The sequence below is a fragment of the Pituophis catenifer genome, unplaced genomic scaffold (assembly GCF_029215685.1).
Source record: "Pituophis catenifer annectens isolate HBS135680 unplaced genomic scaffold, rPitCat1.0.hap2 SCAF_3, whole genome shotgun sequence".
Lineage (NCBI taxonomy): Eukaryota > Metazoa > Chordata > Lepidosauria > Squamata > Colubridae > Pituophis > Pituophis catenifer.
The window spans coordinates 61,361,677-61,378,224 of NW_027256883.1; positions in this window are offsets into that span (position 1 = coordinate 61,361,677).

Genomic DNA, 16,548 nt, shown 5'->3' on the forward strand with positions numbered 1-16,548 from the left:
TTAAGCTTAAATTAAGCTATAATTAACTATACTTTTAGTTAGGCTCATAGGTATTCCCAACAATCGAAGTCTTCACCTAAGTGAAGAAAACGTGTGTTGTGACATCACAATGCAAGTTGAAAGGGAAAAGTTTGCATCCAATGGACATTGTCCCATTTATCACCCCTGCGTTCCCAATGCCAATGGCTTACTGTATTTTAAATGTTTAAACATTAACAAAAGCCATGCTTAGCAAACCTGTGTAAACAAAGCCGGGAAGCATGGGCTTAAGTGCTCTTTCCAAAAAAGTGGGGGGTGCTGCAAGGGTCAGTTTTTTTTCTTTGAACGGTTACAAAATGAATTGTTGTAAGTCGAGGACTACCTATATCGATCTATCTTCATTTAACCCCATGGTATACTTTATAAACATGTTTTTTAACATTTTAAAAATACTATTTTAAATCTTTTATGTTTAGAATGTCAAACTTAGAAATTATTCTTATGAGCCATTAAATATATAAAAGGAAAGCATTTTTACACTCGATTTCTGAATTCCTTTCCCAGCAAGAATGAAAACTATCCTTAGAGTATGAATATAGACAAGATTCAAGGTACTAAAATGTGGATATTCCAACAATAGCGGTATTAGCTATAGTTTCAAATATTACTGTTGCAAACATCATAATTATTTCACTTTTCTTCAAAATTAAATGTAATTAATATATGAATAAAATGAAAAATAAAGAAAGAATATACATCAATATGTCTGTTTTATATTCATAGTTTTAATATAAACTATTTTTACAATAAAATATAAATTACTTGTAATTAAAATCTCCATTGTGTTATTGCCTGATGTACGTAATGTATATGCACACGCACAACAGAACATTACGAATCTAATAGCAATAGCACTTAGACTTATATATCACTTCATAGTGCTTTACAACCCTCTCTAAGTGGTTTACAGAGTCAGCATATTGCCCCCAACAATCTGGGTCCTCATTTTACTGACCTCGGAAGGATGGAAGGCTGAGTCAACCTTGAGCCCATGAAACTCGAATTGCCAAACTGCTGGCAGTCAGTAGTCAGCAGAATTAGCCTGCAATACTGCAATCTAACCACTGTGTTACTATGGCTCTTAATTGAAGCATATTATATAAATATTACTGTATCAAAACAACATATTGTACTAAAGCTGAGGAGATGGAACAATAAATGGTATACATGGTGAGATTTAATGATATGTTAAAGGACTGAGCCTGTTCTATAATGTTTTATGGGTATACCTTTAGTTTCCAAAAATGTCACTTATTATTTATTATTCTATATTTTTTTCCCTCTGATAATATTAGTCCTGCTATATTTTTGGTTGTACTTAATCGTATTTCTTGGTTGTTATACCTCTCTTCACAAACTGTGTAGACCTATATTCCTGATATTAAGGTACAAATGTTATGTGTCCCTGAAAAAAATACCAAGTGAAAGGGGGAAAAGGCAATTTTAAAACATCAGACGGTTGCTTGTAAAGTACAGTAGCTGTCTTCTATGTTGTTAAATCATATATGTTTTAGCTATAAATATTGGAGAAAAGCATTGCAAACAAGCTATAATGTGACTGTCTGGTGCTAAGGGGCTTATTCAGATACAGAACAAAGCTTATTTGCTGCTTATTATAGCCTTTGATAAGTTTTAGATTTTATATCTACAAAGAAGATACATTTCCCCAAGAATATAACAGCATGACAGATTAGCAAATCAAACTTGGTCTATCAGCAGTCAGTTTATTATGGATTACTGATGGCTTCCTGTTCAGAGAAAGACAATTTAGCAAGTCCAAAATGACAAGCTAGAGCCTTCTGTTTATAAGATGTTTTCAAAATGCTGCAAAGAGGAAATAGAAATCAGGAATCAGTTTACTATTGTATCAGTATTGAGATTAAAAATATGAACAATGTTCTCTTAAATGCAGGATCCCTTCGAAAGAAGGCATGTGAGTTATATAAAATGCAGTGATGTAATTCAATTACCCTACTCTTGTCCTATCCATGTGTTACACTGCAATTTCTGATAATAACCAGTTAGTAATAGCCTCAGCTATGCAATTTGTAATCCATTATATACAGAGAGTAACAGATTGGGAAATGATAATACAGAGAGGTATACAAAAATGTGGGAAAACAATCCACTTTCTTTAAAGGACTGAAAGTATGCAGCTGTGTTATTGAATACTGAACATACTGTGTTTTTCCATGCAATATTAATACGAACACTTTAATTAGTTTGTCGCAATCAATTATCTTATGGTGGAGATTGCTACTTTGATAGCTGCTAGGAGATTCTCAGGTAAATATAATGTATATGCAACAATTTGGATGCTGAATACTGAGCATTTGCATTGATTCACTATGCACCATGATCCTAAACATATCTCCCCGCTTACGCCTAACTAACAGTTTTCCAAAGAATTTTTTTCTTAAATTACCAAACTCAAAATAAGGTGTTACTAGGTTCTGGATTAGCCTTAGCTAAATCAGTCCAATCAAGGTTGTGAATCAGGGGTGAAATCCAGCAAGTTCTGACAGGTTCTGGAGAACCGGTAACGGAAATTTTGAGTAGTTTGGAAAACTGGGAAATACCACCTCTGGCTGGCCCCAGAGTGGGGTGGGAATGGAGATTTTGCAATATCATTCCCCCAGGAGTGGGGAGGGAACGGGGATTTTGCAGTATCCTTCCCCTGGAGTGGGGTGGGAATGGAGATTTTACAGTATCCTTCCCCTGCCACGCCCACAAGCCATGCCCACCAAGCCACACCCACAGAAAAAAAATTGAATTTCACCACTGGTGTTAATCATCACAAACATGAGAAGCAAAGTAACTTTCTGCTTTCCACCACCTAGCCACTGATCTAAGACTGGAAAAGACACTAGCAGCACTTGATTGACAGTCGCCTATGGAAGATGAACTAGAGAGATGAATCCCACATCAAAGAAAACAAAACTATTGCACAATGGTTTTTGTTGCTGGAAGATCATTTTCTACCTGATGTTACAAAAATTGAATGAATCCTTGTTTAGTTGGCTTTGACAAAACCTGCTAGATTCAAGTTTTGTTTTGATTTTGCCAACAACGGAATTTACCTCAAAAATTAAATCTATTGTTTGATAAATCAGCCTGGACAATGTTTGCTACCTCACCTCAGAATTGGTACTTACTGTTAGCAAATAGTACTGGTTGTGTTTTTGTATTTGAAAAGATCTATTCACCAGTTAATGGACATTTATCTTTAATGGACACTTGTTTCTTCTTTACTGTAGTAATATGCCTACTAGATTAACAATGCACTGTAATAAATAACTGTATTTATTGGGCAGAGGGGATGGCAAGGTAGTGGCTGAAGACAGGAGACAGAATTAGACTTTTTATTTCAAGTGGATGCCACTGCTAGGACCATGCAGGCTTCAGATACAGCAGAACTTCAACTAATTTTTAATTTTTGGTCAAGATGAAGCCCTGAGCTGCAGTTTGCTTTTTTATCCCTCCACGATCTGCTGAAAACTATGGTTTGAACTGCTTAGTTTTTTTAAATTGGTTAAGTAGAACTTTTAATTCTATATTTGGAATTTTGGGAAAGTGATATGTCTCGTAAGTATAAGAAATAGATTGTCCACTCTTCTTTGTATGGCCTGATGGTATGACATTATCCCAATGGAGAAAATGAGAATGAAATCCTTAGCAGCTTCTATAGAAGATCCAGTTAACTTCTGAGAATGTTGCACATTGGAAGAACCTATTAGTTTGGCTGTTTTTAGGATCAATTCTGACATAGATGTTAATTTGGTAAATGTCATCCAGATTAAAACTGAGAGAAATGACTAACTTTGAATTATTTGTTATAATGTAATCAATAAGTAGGAAAGTCATGAAGTATATGCTTCAAGATCAGATGCCTGGAGTAAAATCTGATTTCAGACAAAAGGAAATTAAAAAAAGTCTGGAAAATGATGTGGGAGGGAAAATGCCAAAGCTATTCAAACAAAAGGCAAAACAAAGAACAAGGAGCTGGTGTTAAATCAAGAAAAGTGAACTAAGTTTAAAGTGAAAAGAAAAAGATTTAGTATGTTACAGTAATTCTTCCAGTTGATGAACAGCACCTAGTGGCCACAGTGGAGAAAGGATTTTCAGAGCTCTGTTCTCTTAGAGTATTTAGTCAAAATTTGTACATTTATATCTATCAAAATTCTAATGTTATTGTGAGCCAAATCCAGCTGTGGTAGAGATTTACATGAACTAATTTCTTGCAGCTCTCCTCTACAAGATGTTGAAAAGAAATAAATGATCTTCCAGATCTGCCTTCCAAAACAACCTTTTTAAAATATAATTTTATTAAAAAGTTTTGAAAACAAAGATAAAAACTAATACAAAGTAATGAAGAAAAAAGAAATAAAAAAGAAAGCTAAAAGTGCAAGAAAGAAAAAGTGAAAGATAATAGAAAAGAAAGAAAAAACATAGAAGTGGTTTCTGAACTTCTTTACAGAAGTTATAAGTAAAATTAGAAATGTATTTATTTCTCTAAAATTACATCATGACTCTTTTCTTCCCATAATCTATCCAATAAAAATGAAACATAAGTTCACTTTTATTCTGTTTTACACAAAAAGTCCATAAATTGGGTTACAGGCAGCAATAACTGTAAATAAGAAAACTGTAGGCAGTTATAGTATATCTGTCTGCCCTGATCTGCCTTCCAAAATAATCAAGAAACATAAAGAATTAAACAACAATTTTGAGATGGTGAGAAAACAAGTGATAAAGGATCAGGAGTCTGGTTACACCTTTTCTGATTAATAAATCTTACTAAAAGACCTAAACTTTTGTGAGCTGCAGTTCACTTGAGTAGGATCTGATGAATTACAGGCCATGAAAACTTATGCTTTTAGTAAGATTTGTTAGTCAATGCGCTACTAGATTCCTGATTTTTTTGCCACAATAGAAGTTGGCTTAGTGATAAAGAGTACAAGTAGTTCTCACTGATCACAATAGGGACCACAAACTCCATCACTAAGCAACACGGACATTAAGTGAGATATCCTGCAACTCAGCCTGACGATGTTGCTTTGCAACAAAGTTGTTAAGTGAATCACCAAGGACATTAAGCAGCTTACTGATGGCTTCCTCATTGACTTTGCTTGTTGGAAGCTGGCACTGAAAGTCACAAATGTTAATCTTCTAACCATGGAATGCTGCAACCAAAATAACCGCCTTCCAGTTGTAAAGCATCCAAATCAGTGATTATGTGACTGAAGAGATGCTTTGATGGACACATGTTCGAGGATCAATGATAAAGCTGCATTGAGAGCGAGGTTATGGTTGAGTCCCTGCTGTATGAGGTTTTTATGATATGTCTTTCTTTGGGCTACTCATGAATTCTTTTCTTTGAGACATTGCTTTTTATTCTTTTATTATAAACTGTTTATTGCAAACCAGCAGAATTATCGGGAGTATACTATAAATTATATCCACAAACCAAATCAGAGCAAATCAAATCAAAATCACCTTTCATATAAATAACTCATTTTATTTAACTTAATTTTGGATGATGTTATATGTTATATAATATTAATATTATATAACATTATATAATGATGTTATATTATTATTACTGTGGTGTAATAATATTGTTGGTATACACTATGATGGAGGCTATGTTAAGAGGGGTCTGAGTTTAGAGTCCTTGCGCTCCAAAAAGCAGCACAACCCTGACCTTCCCCAGAATCCTTGAAGTCTTATCTTCACGAGGGGTTCTGGCTGCTTTCACCTGACCATCCACTATTTTATTGTGTTTGCTAGTCCATCTCAGTTTGTGTGGGGATCTTATTGTTTTAAAATATTGAGTTAGCAATTGAATGATTTTGAATTATGAATCAACAAATGAAACTGAAGCAACGGTGTCAGAGAACATACTGTACAAAAATATGTAACAATGTCCCACCCCCATATATATGGGGATTAAATGTTGGAACGTTGAGGGAGGTTTCAGAACAGAATATTAGATGCGCATGGAAGAATAGAAGTTTCCCTAATAATAGCCTTGGGCTTTTTATTGTCATTGCACAAGAAAATAAACTATAAAAGCTCCAGAAATAGACATTGTGAACAGAAGCCTTCAGGGAATATATAAAGGATACAATAGCACTTAATTAACATGAAGAAAGAAGGTAAACAGCTAGTATCTAAAATGGGATATATGAAAATGGGTAGCTGTATTGTTTATTCAGAGGTACAAAAAGAAATAGGTCAGTTAGTTGGTTTCCATGGTGACTGTTATTGAAATAAGACAAACTGACATCACAGCTGATATATTTGCCTGTTGGCTACCTTCTCTGAAAATCTTTTCCATTGGAGATTACGAAAGTATACAAACCAAACTTTGTGGAAATTTTCACTTAAAATTGTGTTTATTTATCTGTATATGGAGGCAGAGGAAATGAGGGGACTGATAGAAAATATTGGTGGAAAATATTGTTATTTTTATGAAGATTTTTAGCTTATCTCAAAATAATCAATAAATAATCCTCAATAGCAAAATTTTGAAGGCTTTCCTCTGTTTAGCTGCAAATTAAAGGCAACCACTAATGTTAATACCTGTTTTATTTGTTTACAGTAGTTAATTGTAGAATTATTCATTCTAATTATTAAATATTAGATTTTAGGAAAGAAAAAAAAATCTAACTAGTTCAGATGAATGACAGGCCCGCTAAGTTAGCCAGACCTCGAAATCAATTCCACAGGAAGGCTAAAACTCCTTTTACTGAGATTGGCTGCAATAATAGAATTCTGCTTGTACTTTCTTCCCCCTTTTTACACTATAGTTCAAGAAATTAGGGAGGTTTCTTCCTGAGCTACTTCCATTGTTGTGGTCTCAAAAAATGTCCCATTCCCTTTTGTCTAAAGTACAAGTAGTCCTTGACTTATAACAGTTCCTTTAGTAACCATTTCAAAGTTACTTCAGCACTGAAAAAAGTGACTTTTGACCGTTTTTCAAACTTACGGCCGTTGTATCATCCTCATAGTCACGTGATCAAAACTCCAATGTTTGGCAACTGACTCATGTTTATGATGGGTACAGTGTCCTGGAGTCATGTGATCACCTTTTGCGACCTTATAAGAAGGAAAGTCAATGGGAAAATCAGATTCACTTAACAACCGTGTTACTAATTTAATAAGTGCAGTGTTTCGCTTAATGACTGTGGCAAGATAGGTTGTAAAATGGGGCAATATTCGCTTAACAAATGTTAGCAATAGAAATTGTCAGCTCAATTGTGGTCGGAAGTCGAGGGCTATCTGTAATGGTTCCTGCATATCACCAGCAAGGTCATCTCTCTTACTCTCTACAATAAGTTAGTGATCCAAATGTTAACTTTTGTTGCACTTACAGTAAACAATACCACTAGTATAGAAAATCAGAAAAAAACTTTTCCCCAGTAAACATACGATCTGTATTAAGCACTGAATATGGTAAAAAGCCTACAGTATACTTGGAATTAGGAATGTGTAAAACTGCTCCCTATTAGAGCTGTACATATTCACACAATTTTTTCCCCAATCAATTTCTCAGAAATACTATTTTAAATGTCCAGGAAATTCTCAGCTGTTATATGGATTTTTTTCCCTTCTCTTTTTGCAAGGTACATATTTTCTTTTCAATATATATATATATATATATATATATATATATATATATATATATATATATATATATATATATATTATGTTTTATAAGTGATTACTTTTATTTTCTATGAAATTTTCCACAGTGTGCATTTTTAAAATAACTTTTGGCAAATATAAATATTGATTTTTGTATAGTGTGTTATACTGATTTTCTATATCACTTTCTCATGCTATAATCTTTCTTTGCTGAGAACAATGGACACCAGCAAATTCCATTTATTGCTCCCATCCATGTTGTGGCCAAATTCATTTTGGCAGATCGTGATACAGTAAGGCAAAAGAAATCTGTAACAGTTCTTTTGTGTCCTTACTTAAGTCACATTCAGTATAGGCCTATAGGACTAGCAATGTTTCTAGGCCTATTGAGAGTGGAATGGGATTTTTTTATTTTTATGTCATTTAGATATTTGGATTTGTATATTTTATTTTCATGAGTTAGTAAATATAGAATATGATAGTTTCCACTGCTGTAATCTGCTTTACCATCTTAATGGGATTAATTATAATACATTTCATAGAGAAATAAATAACTAGTTGCTATAATAAATTAATGTGATCTATTTAATGTAAGACACTAGATTTGCAAAGTAACTATAAATACTAGTTCAATAGACCTTTCTTCTTGTATCTATTAAAGGAGCTATTTCAATCTCTTGCAAATGTTATGCGGCATCTTAACCAGGGGTGGGTTCTACTTACCTTTACTATCAGTTTGCAATGTGGCTGTGCGCGAGCACTCTTCTGCACATGCACAGAAGCGTTCTGATGACGTCGGGGTCGGTGGGCAGAGCCTCCCTCCAGTTTTACTACCGGTTCTATAAAACCGGTCTGAAGCGGGGGCAACCCACCACTGATCTTAACCAGTGGTGGGATTCAGCCAGTTCGCACCACTTCGGGAGAACTGGTTGTTAACTTTCTGAGCAGTTTGGCAAACTGGTTGTTGGAAGAAATCATTAGGGCAGAGAACTGGTTGTTAAATTACTTGAATCCCACCACTGATCTTAACGCTACACCAACCTAAACTGAAATAGTAGGCATTATGGTTTAATCATGAACAAGTTTACTACAACAAACAATCTTTGTTGTAATCTTAGAAGATGAACAAATGTATTACAGGATAGAATTCCAGATAGTGTGAATTCTAGCCCACATTAGATATTAGGAAATAGTATTCATGAACCACAAAACTCTGTTGTTCTTAAAAGTATATTTAGCAAATATATGGAATGTGGAAATATTATCAGCAATGACTGTAAAGCAGTTCCAGTTATGTTCTATGTTAAACATAGGAACACAAGTCCATTTTGCATCCATGTTCAATAGTTGCTTATCGCAACAATCCAAGCAGGCCTCCAACTCAGTTTTTAGTACTATATGACAGACTTCAACACAGATGAAAATAAATTACAGATTTTTTTACTTTCCATCTACTCAGAATTGGTTTGGGGTTTTTTGTAACAACAATTCAGATATACTGAAAGAGAGTAAACTAGATCAAAATAAATTTCTGAGCAGATTCCTGATATAAAATATAGATCCTTTCTCAGAATAAAAGCAAAATTAATTTCTTATACCTTTTTTATCTGATTCAGAAATGAAGAAATCTTAAGTCTTTGTATAAAACCTTTCCCAGATAACCTTTCCTTCAGAGAATTGTGCAGACATCCTGAAATCTAATGCACTATTCATGGAAGTAAAAAGTTCTTAAACAAATGAATTAAGGACAGGTGCAGAGAGAAATTGACAGGCCCAAAAGACCAGTCAAAAGCATCTGTAGTTTTACTTTATAGTAGAAACTGGCCCCAGTTGACCCAGAGGCAACCAAGTGCCAGAAGTAGCAGTTTGGCAGCATAAAGATGATTAGATCCTATCTAGTCAAGGACATGATGGTCCCCCCAAAAAGCATCATATACTCCTGAGAGTACCAGGAACGGCAATCTTGCTGGACCAGCTGGGATGCAAATGAAAAGAATATAACTGAAGTACAAAAAACAAAACTGAGGGTATGGTATACCTACAAGGTAAAGAAAATAAAATACAGATTTTAAGAATGCATGTAGAAGCAGAACCTTAATGGAACAAGTAACAATAGAAACCAAAAATGACTATAGTATAAGACATAGGAATAAGAAAATATATCTTCAAATGCACAAAAGAGGATAGAAACAAACATTTTATAATAAAAAAGTCACATCAATTTGGAAGCAAACGGGGTATTTTGTGTATTTCATTTGTGTAATAAATATTACAGTTGTTATTATTACAGAGAACCGAGTGGCGTAGTGGCCTAGATGTGAAGATGCTTGCCTCCCACTTGGCAGGTTGAATGTTTAATCGTAGGCAGTGGCAGATGTTTTTCTATCAGGGCGCAAAGAGAAAATACCTGCTGCAACCTTCGCATAGACGTCAAGAAGGGCATCTGGCCAGTAAACGCTCAGCTCCATTCAGTTACCCAGACTCCACCCTGAATAAAGGGATTAAAAGGTGGTAAAAAGAAAAATAATTATTACAGAGAACCACTTTGATGTAGTGAATAAAATAAAGATTAATGGCTAGAAGCTGAGAAATTGAGTTCTAGTCTCACCTCAGGCACGAAACCAGCTGGATGACCTTGGGCCACAGTCATTTGCTATCAGCCCTGGGATTCAAGCACTGGCAAATGACTTCTGAAAATCTTGCCAAGAGAATAGAACGGAACAGAATAACAGAGTTGGAAGGGACCTTGGAGGTCTTCTAGTCTAACCCGCTGCTCAGGCAAGAAACCCTATACCAAGGGTGTCAAACTCATGTTCTCACGGCATCATCACGTGACATATTGAGACTTTTCTCCCCTTCAAAAACTGGCCAGCGTGTGATGCAGAGGTGGGTTTCAGCAAGTTCTGACCAGTTCTGGAGAACTGGTAGCAGAAATTTTGAGTAGTTCGGAGAACTGATAAATACCACCTCTGACTGGTCCCGCCCCATCTATTCTCTGCCTCCCGAGTCCCAGCTGATTGGGAGGAAAGGATTTTGCTGTAAGGTTTCCCTGGATTGGGGAGGGAATGGAGATTTTACAGTATCCTTCCCCTGCCATGCCCACCAAGCCACGCCCACCAAGCCATGCCACACCCACCAAACCACGACCACAGAACCGATAGTAAAAAATTTTGAAACCCACCACTGGCGTGATGCATCCAGCCCACAGACCAGGAGTTTGACAGCCCTGCCCTAATACCATTTCAGACAAATGGCTGCCCAATCTCTTCTTAAAAACGTCCCGCATTGGAGACTGCAGGGACTAGTCCAGGCAGTCATTAAGGGTCAATGTGACTTAAAGGTTCCATCTACAGTGTATTCTTTTTCCCAAAGGGAGTGGACGTGTGCCCTGCTTGAGACTCTGCTATGCTAGAATTTCACTATATTTCTTCTCCAGACATTTTCCTTTGTAGGAATTCCAATTGCATATTTGTTTTACTCTAACAGAAAGCCAGTTTAGTCTAGTGGTTAAGGCACCAGGCAAAAAAACCAGGAGATTGAGAGTTCTAGCCCCGCTTTAGGCATGAAAGCCAGCTGGGTGACTTTGGGCCAGTTACTCCCTCTCAACCTACTAAGTTAAATGCTGCATGGAACTGCCATTTCCCTATGCTTTAGTTCAGTTGTACATTCTTGTGATATTAATGCTAATAAAAACAGTATTTCTATTTATAAACTAAGAATGTGAAGTAGCACACAAAGAGCACAGAAATGGCAACATTTAAAAACTATTAACTTCCATAATAGCTGCAGGACTTGCCTTACATTATTATTATTATTTTAGAAAAAAAACACCCGTTTACTGTGTGGCAGAACAGAAGTTGGCTAAGAATAACTGTCTCCTCCTTTACTCTCTTGTTTGTTATCTATTTTGTCTTGTAACTACAGTGAAGAAAGCAGGGAGCTAGCTGTAAAAGATGTTGAGACTTATTTTAACATATTTGAAAGTTACAGCTCCAAGCATATTTGTTTTCCTAAAAATCCATACACAACACCTGGTTGTATTTCCACTGAGATCCTTTTGCTCTAGTGAGCTTTGAATATGTTTTCTGTTCCTCAGATACACAATATATTTGTGGTTGATGACATCAGCCCACTCCCATTAAGTGAATTACAGCCTTGTATTCTCTCCAGAGCCATCCCCATTCCTGAATTTCTTTCATTAAACAGACTAAAATAGAAAATTACTAGTTGCCCTATACACCCGCTCAATTCGTAGGCAAAGTGATTTTATTGCTTTTGGTGTGGTTTGACTCCTTTTTTCACATTTCCATGCTTCAAATGCAAAAAACCCCTGACAAATGTATAATAAACATTATCTTGTGACATCATAGGTCTTCTTAAGAAATCATACTATGCTATAATGAGGGCTACATTAATTTATATTCTCAATCATTTTTCTCATTTACTGTAGGGAAAGGAGTGGCAGAACCTGGGGGTGGAGTTAAAAGGCGGATCAGCCTAGAATCTCTACATGGCTACAAGTGGACTAATTCCAACCCCCCATGAATTCCATTGACTCTTATCTAACTCCTAGAGGGAACTAACCATTAGTTGTTGGCTACTCATGTCTATGCACCTCTTGTGCATAGGCATGAGTAGCAATAAATCAGTTGTATTGGACTTTTATGTGTGAGCCTGATCTTTCATGCCTGATCTTTACAAATCCAATGAAATTTAGCTTTTTCTTTTTTAAATAAAAAAAATGGGGTTTATTGGCCCAAATGACCATGAAATGCTCTCGTATAGTCAATCAATAGGAATTTAGATCTGAGTCTTCGGTACATAAATATAACTTTGCATATACTAAGAACATGCTAAGAACATACTAAGAACAAGGGCCTGGTGGCTCAGCAGACTGATAGCATTGTGATTAACACCAGCTGTCTGCAATTACTGTAAGTTCGAATCTCACCAGGCTCAAGGTTGACTCAGCCTTCCATCCTTTCTAAGGTAGGTAAATTGAGGACCCAGATTGTGGGGGCAATAAGCTGACTTTGTATAAATATACAAAAGTATGAAGGCTATTGCTTAACACATTGTAAGCCGCCCTGAGTCTCCGGAGAAGGGCGGCATATAAATCAAATTAAAAAAAAAAACATGCCTTGCTGGCTGGAGGCTTGCAGATCAGATTGTATCCTATACAAGTTAGTTGGAGGTTTGTATCAGGGGTGGGTTCTAAATTTTTTTACTACCGGTTCTGTGGGCGTGGCTTATTTTGTGGGTATGGCTTAGAGGTCATGTGACTAGGTGGGCGTGGCTAGCTGGTCAGAGTCATTTCTGGAAGGTCCTCGCACTTAAGACCAGTCCTCGCACTTATGACCTGACTCATTTGTTTGCTTTTAATACTGATCAGCTATAGGACGGCCCTTTGAAGCCCCGCAGCAAGAGTTTAAACAGTTTTTTTCCCTCTAGTCATCAGCTGGGACTCAGGAGGCAGCAATAGATTGGGGGTGGGACCAAATAAAAGGTAAGAATAACGTGGGTGGGTGGGAGGGCAGGGGGGGAGAACCGGTTTGGTGACGTCATATCGTCACTGCTACCGGCTCGGTCGAACCGGACCGAACTGGGAGGAACCCACCACTGGTTTGTATGTGTTTACAAGAAAAAAACAACCTCTAGTCCTTATTTGGAGAAGGATTCATACTTTTTTAGATTCAGGCTCCTTCAGCATATGGAGATTATGTTGATCACATCCCTACAATATCACAGTACTTCCATGGGGCTCAAAAATGTTTAGCTTCAATCTTTGGCTAGACTACTGAAGAACATTGACAAGATAGCTTTTCAACATTTCCTCTAAGCTTTGGGGGAAACAATTTGTCACCAATGGAAATGCCCACCTCATTCAGCTTCCCAGAATCAGAGATTCTGTCCCGCTCTACTTCTTGCAATCAGTACCATGATGCCTTGACACAATTTCATCATCTCCTCCATCAACCGAGTTGATTTCATCAACTCTGAGCAGTGGCTTTGCTTTTCTTTCCTCTGTAATTGATTGCCATTTTACTACCTTTTTAGACACTGTGAAGTATCATTATAGGGAAGAAAATGGGAGGACTCCAGATAACAGCCGTTTTGACTACTCCCCACTGGCTACCTGGAGGTATACAATTTTGAGTATTTGCAAACTGCCCAAATTCCATTCCAAGATAGACCAGTCAAATGCTATGGCAGTCTAACCTATGTTTAAACACACCTTTTTAAAAGATGTGTGGAAAGCAAAAGATTGAAGTAGCAAAAAATCAGATTCCAGATCTTTAAAAACAACAACATCCCGAGTGTAAGACCAGTTTGACAGTGGAACCAACTACCAGAGAAGCAACAGACTCCTTTCATTGAGTGTGTTCAAGCATAGGTTAGATTGTCATTTGTCTAGAACACTTGAATTTATATTCCAGCATTGGACAGGGGGTTGTAGTTATGCCTAAATGTCCCCTTTTATCATTTAGTGAACTCTTAAGGCTAATTACAGTTTGTAGTCCAAGATATATATATTCCAATCCAGGCAAATAAATGTTATAATGAGTTGCAGCAAACGTTCTTAGACAGACTTAATTTTCACATTAGCAATGAAAATTACTTTTCTTCTTTCACAGACTTTTTCTAGGGGAACACTCTATATCTCTTCAGTCCTACGGTTAATAAATACAGGATTGGAATTTATGTATGACATAAACTTCAGACTGTTATTCATACATCTCTGGATGACAGAAACATTCTGAGTTATGAAACATGGATAGCGATGTGGTCCTTGTTGGATTCCATTTTCTTAACACCCAGGTACATAGCATGTGGAGCATCTCACATTTGTTACAAAGGCACAAGTGGTAAGAAGAAACTTGCTACTCTAGCTGCAGATCCAGCTGGGGCAGTTTGACTTGTTCATTATCATGCATTAGTTAACTCAAAGATTAAACCTTAAGTACGGTATTTTTTAAAAGACAACTTGAGACCTTTACTTGGTGCAAAATGTGCCAAATTTTCAACATGGGTTTTTGCACCAGTTTCATTGAATTTCCAACCTAATTTAAAGTGCTTCTATTAAATTTTAAATTGCCAAATGGTTTGGGACCAGGCAGCTTACATTAGAATTGAAGTTCTATGGTGTGTGTGTGTGTGTGTGTGTGTGTGTGTGTGTGTGTGTGTGAATAATAGGACTACTTTCTGTTGTTTATATTCAATCCTTTCAGTGCAACCTTTTAACTGACCTATTTGCTATTCCTGTATCCTTCCCTCCTGTGTAGTTTATGGTATAGTTCATAACCTGGTATTTGATATGGTGGGTTTACATCTGCTATAATGAATTTTCTATATTAAATATTTTTGTGACTGCTTGGTGATAAAAACTTTACATTTTGAATATATAAGTAACAAAATGAGTGAGATAAATATATATAAAGCTCATGCCATTGCCATTTCAAGGTCATTTTATTTAAAACAGGGAAACAGCATGTGCTTACTCCCTTCTCTCTTATTTCTTCATTATTAGTTTTTACTAATATTCTTAGCCAATATTCTTGCTGCTTTTTGTTATTTGCTGGGAATTTATAGCTTTAGAGTCCATTGCATGTGCTTTTATTTTTGTAATGTTGATATGTTATTTCTATACAGGCTTTCCTTTCTATTCATTCTATCCCAATGGTATACACATTTTTCTGTTTCTCAACAATTAATGAAATTGTACAAACATCACCACACAAGAAAAAAAAAATAAGAAAAGAAATGGCTACCTTCACAGATCCAAAGAAAATACCATGCATCTGCCAAATAATATAAGTAGTAAGAAACTAGCTGGATGAGGAAAAATATGATGAGATTGCTTTACATGTCACCTTGAGTTTCTGAATAAATAAAAAAGCCCCACAAACTTTTAAATTAAGCCAGGTATTTAATTTATGGTTCTATGTCATACAAACCCAAATGATTGGATTAATGGTACAAATCAAGGTTATCCATGATTGTGTAATGCAAACACAGCTAAAAAAGAATAATGTACATGCTCAGCAAAACCCAAATTAGAACATCTGTTAGGAATTAATTTGCACATTGCTAATACACAGTAAGAATGAAAGTACACATACAGTACATTAGTCTATTTGGATAAGGAATATTATACACATAAATGGAGGAAGAAATTCAAAGTCAAAAAAATTAAAGGCATGAGATTATGGAGGAAGAAATAATAATACAGGCAAATCTTGACTTACCACCACAATTGAGCCCAATATTTCCATTGCTAAATAATATAGTTGTTAAGTGAGTTCTGCCCAGTTGGACCATTCTTGTCAGTTGTTAAGTGAATCAAAGCAGTTATTAAGACGATTGTTAAATAAATTTGGTTTCCCCATTGACTTTACTTGTCAGAAGATCACAAATGTCGATCACATGACCCTTGTACACTGCAACTGTCAGAAATATGAGCCAATTGCCAAGTGTCCAAATTGTGATCACATAATCATGGGGATGCTGCAACGGTCATGTGAAAAATGATCATAAATCACTTTTTTCAGTGCCGTAACTTTGGTCACTAAACAAATAGTTGTAAGTCGAGGACTACCTGTACTCACTAATCATTCTTATAAGCATTTTCTCGCCTGAAACTCTTTTCCCAATCATCCTTTATCATATTTCTAGTTAGTATAACTCTATTCATTTTTATGTCACTGTTCAAAATAATGATTTTCACTTTGATCTCAGCAACATCCACACGATTCTTCAAGTCTAACTTTTTCATTGTTGGGAGATTATCTGGTACTTCTTTTTTCATACAAAGCTCTTCCTTCTTATAGTCATTTTACTATTACTCTCTTTTTTTCCTTC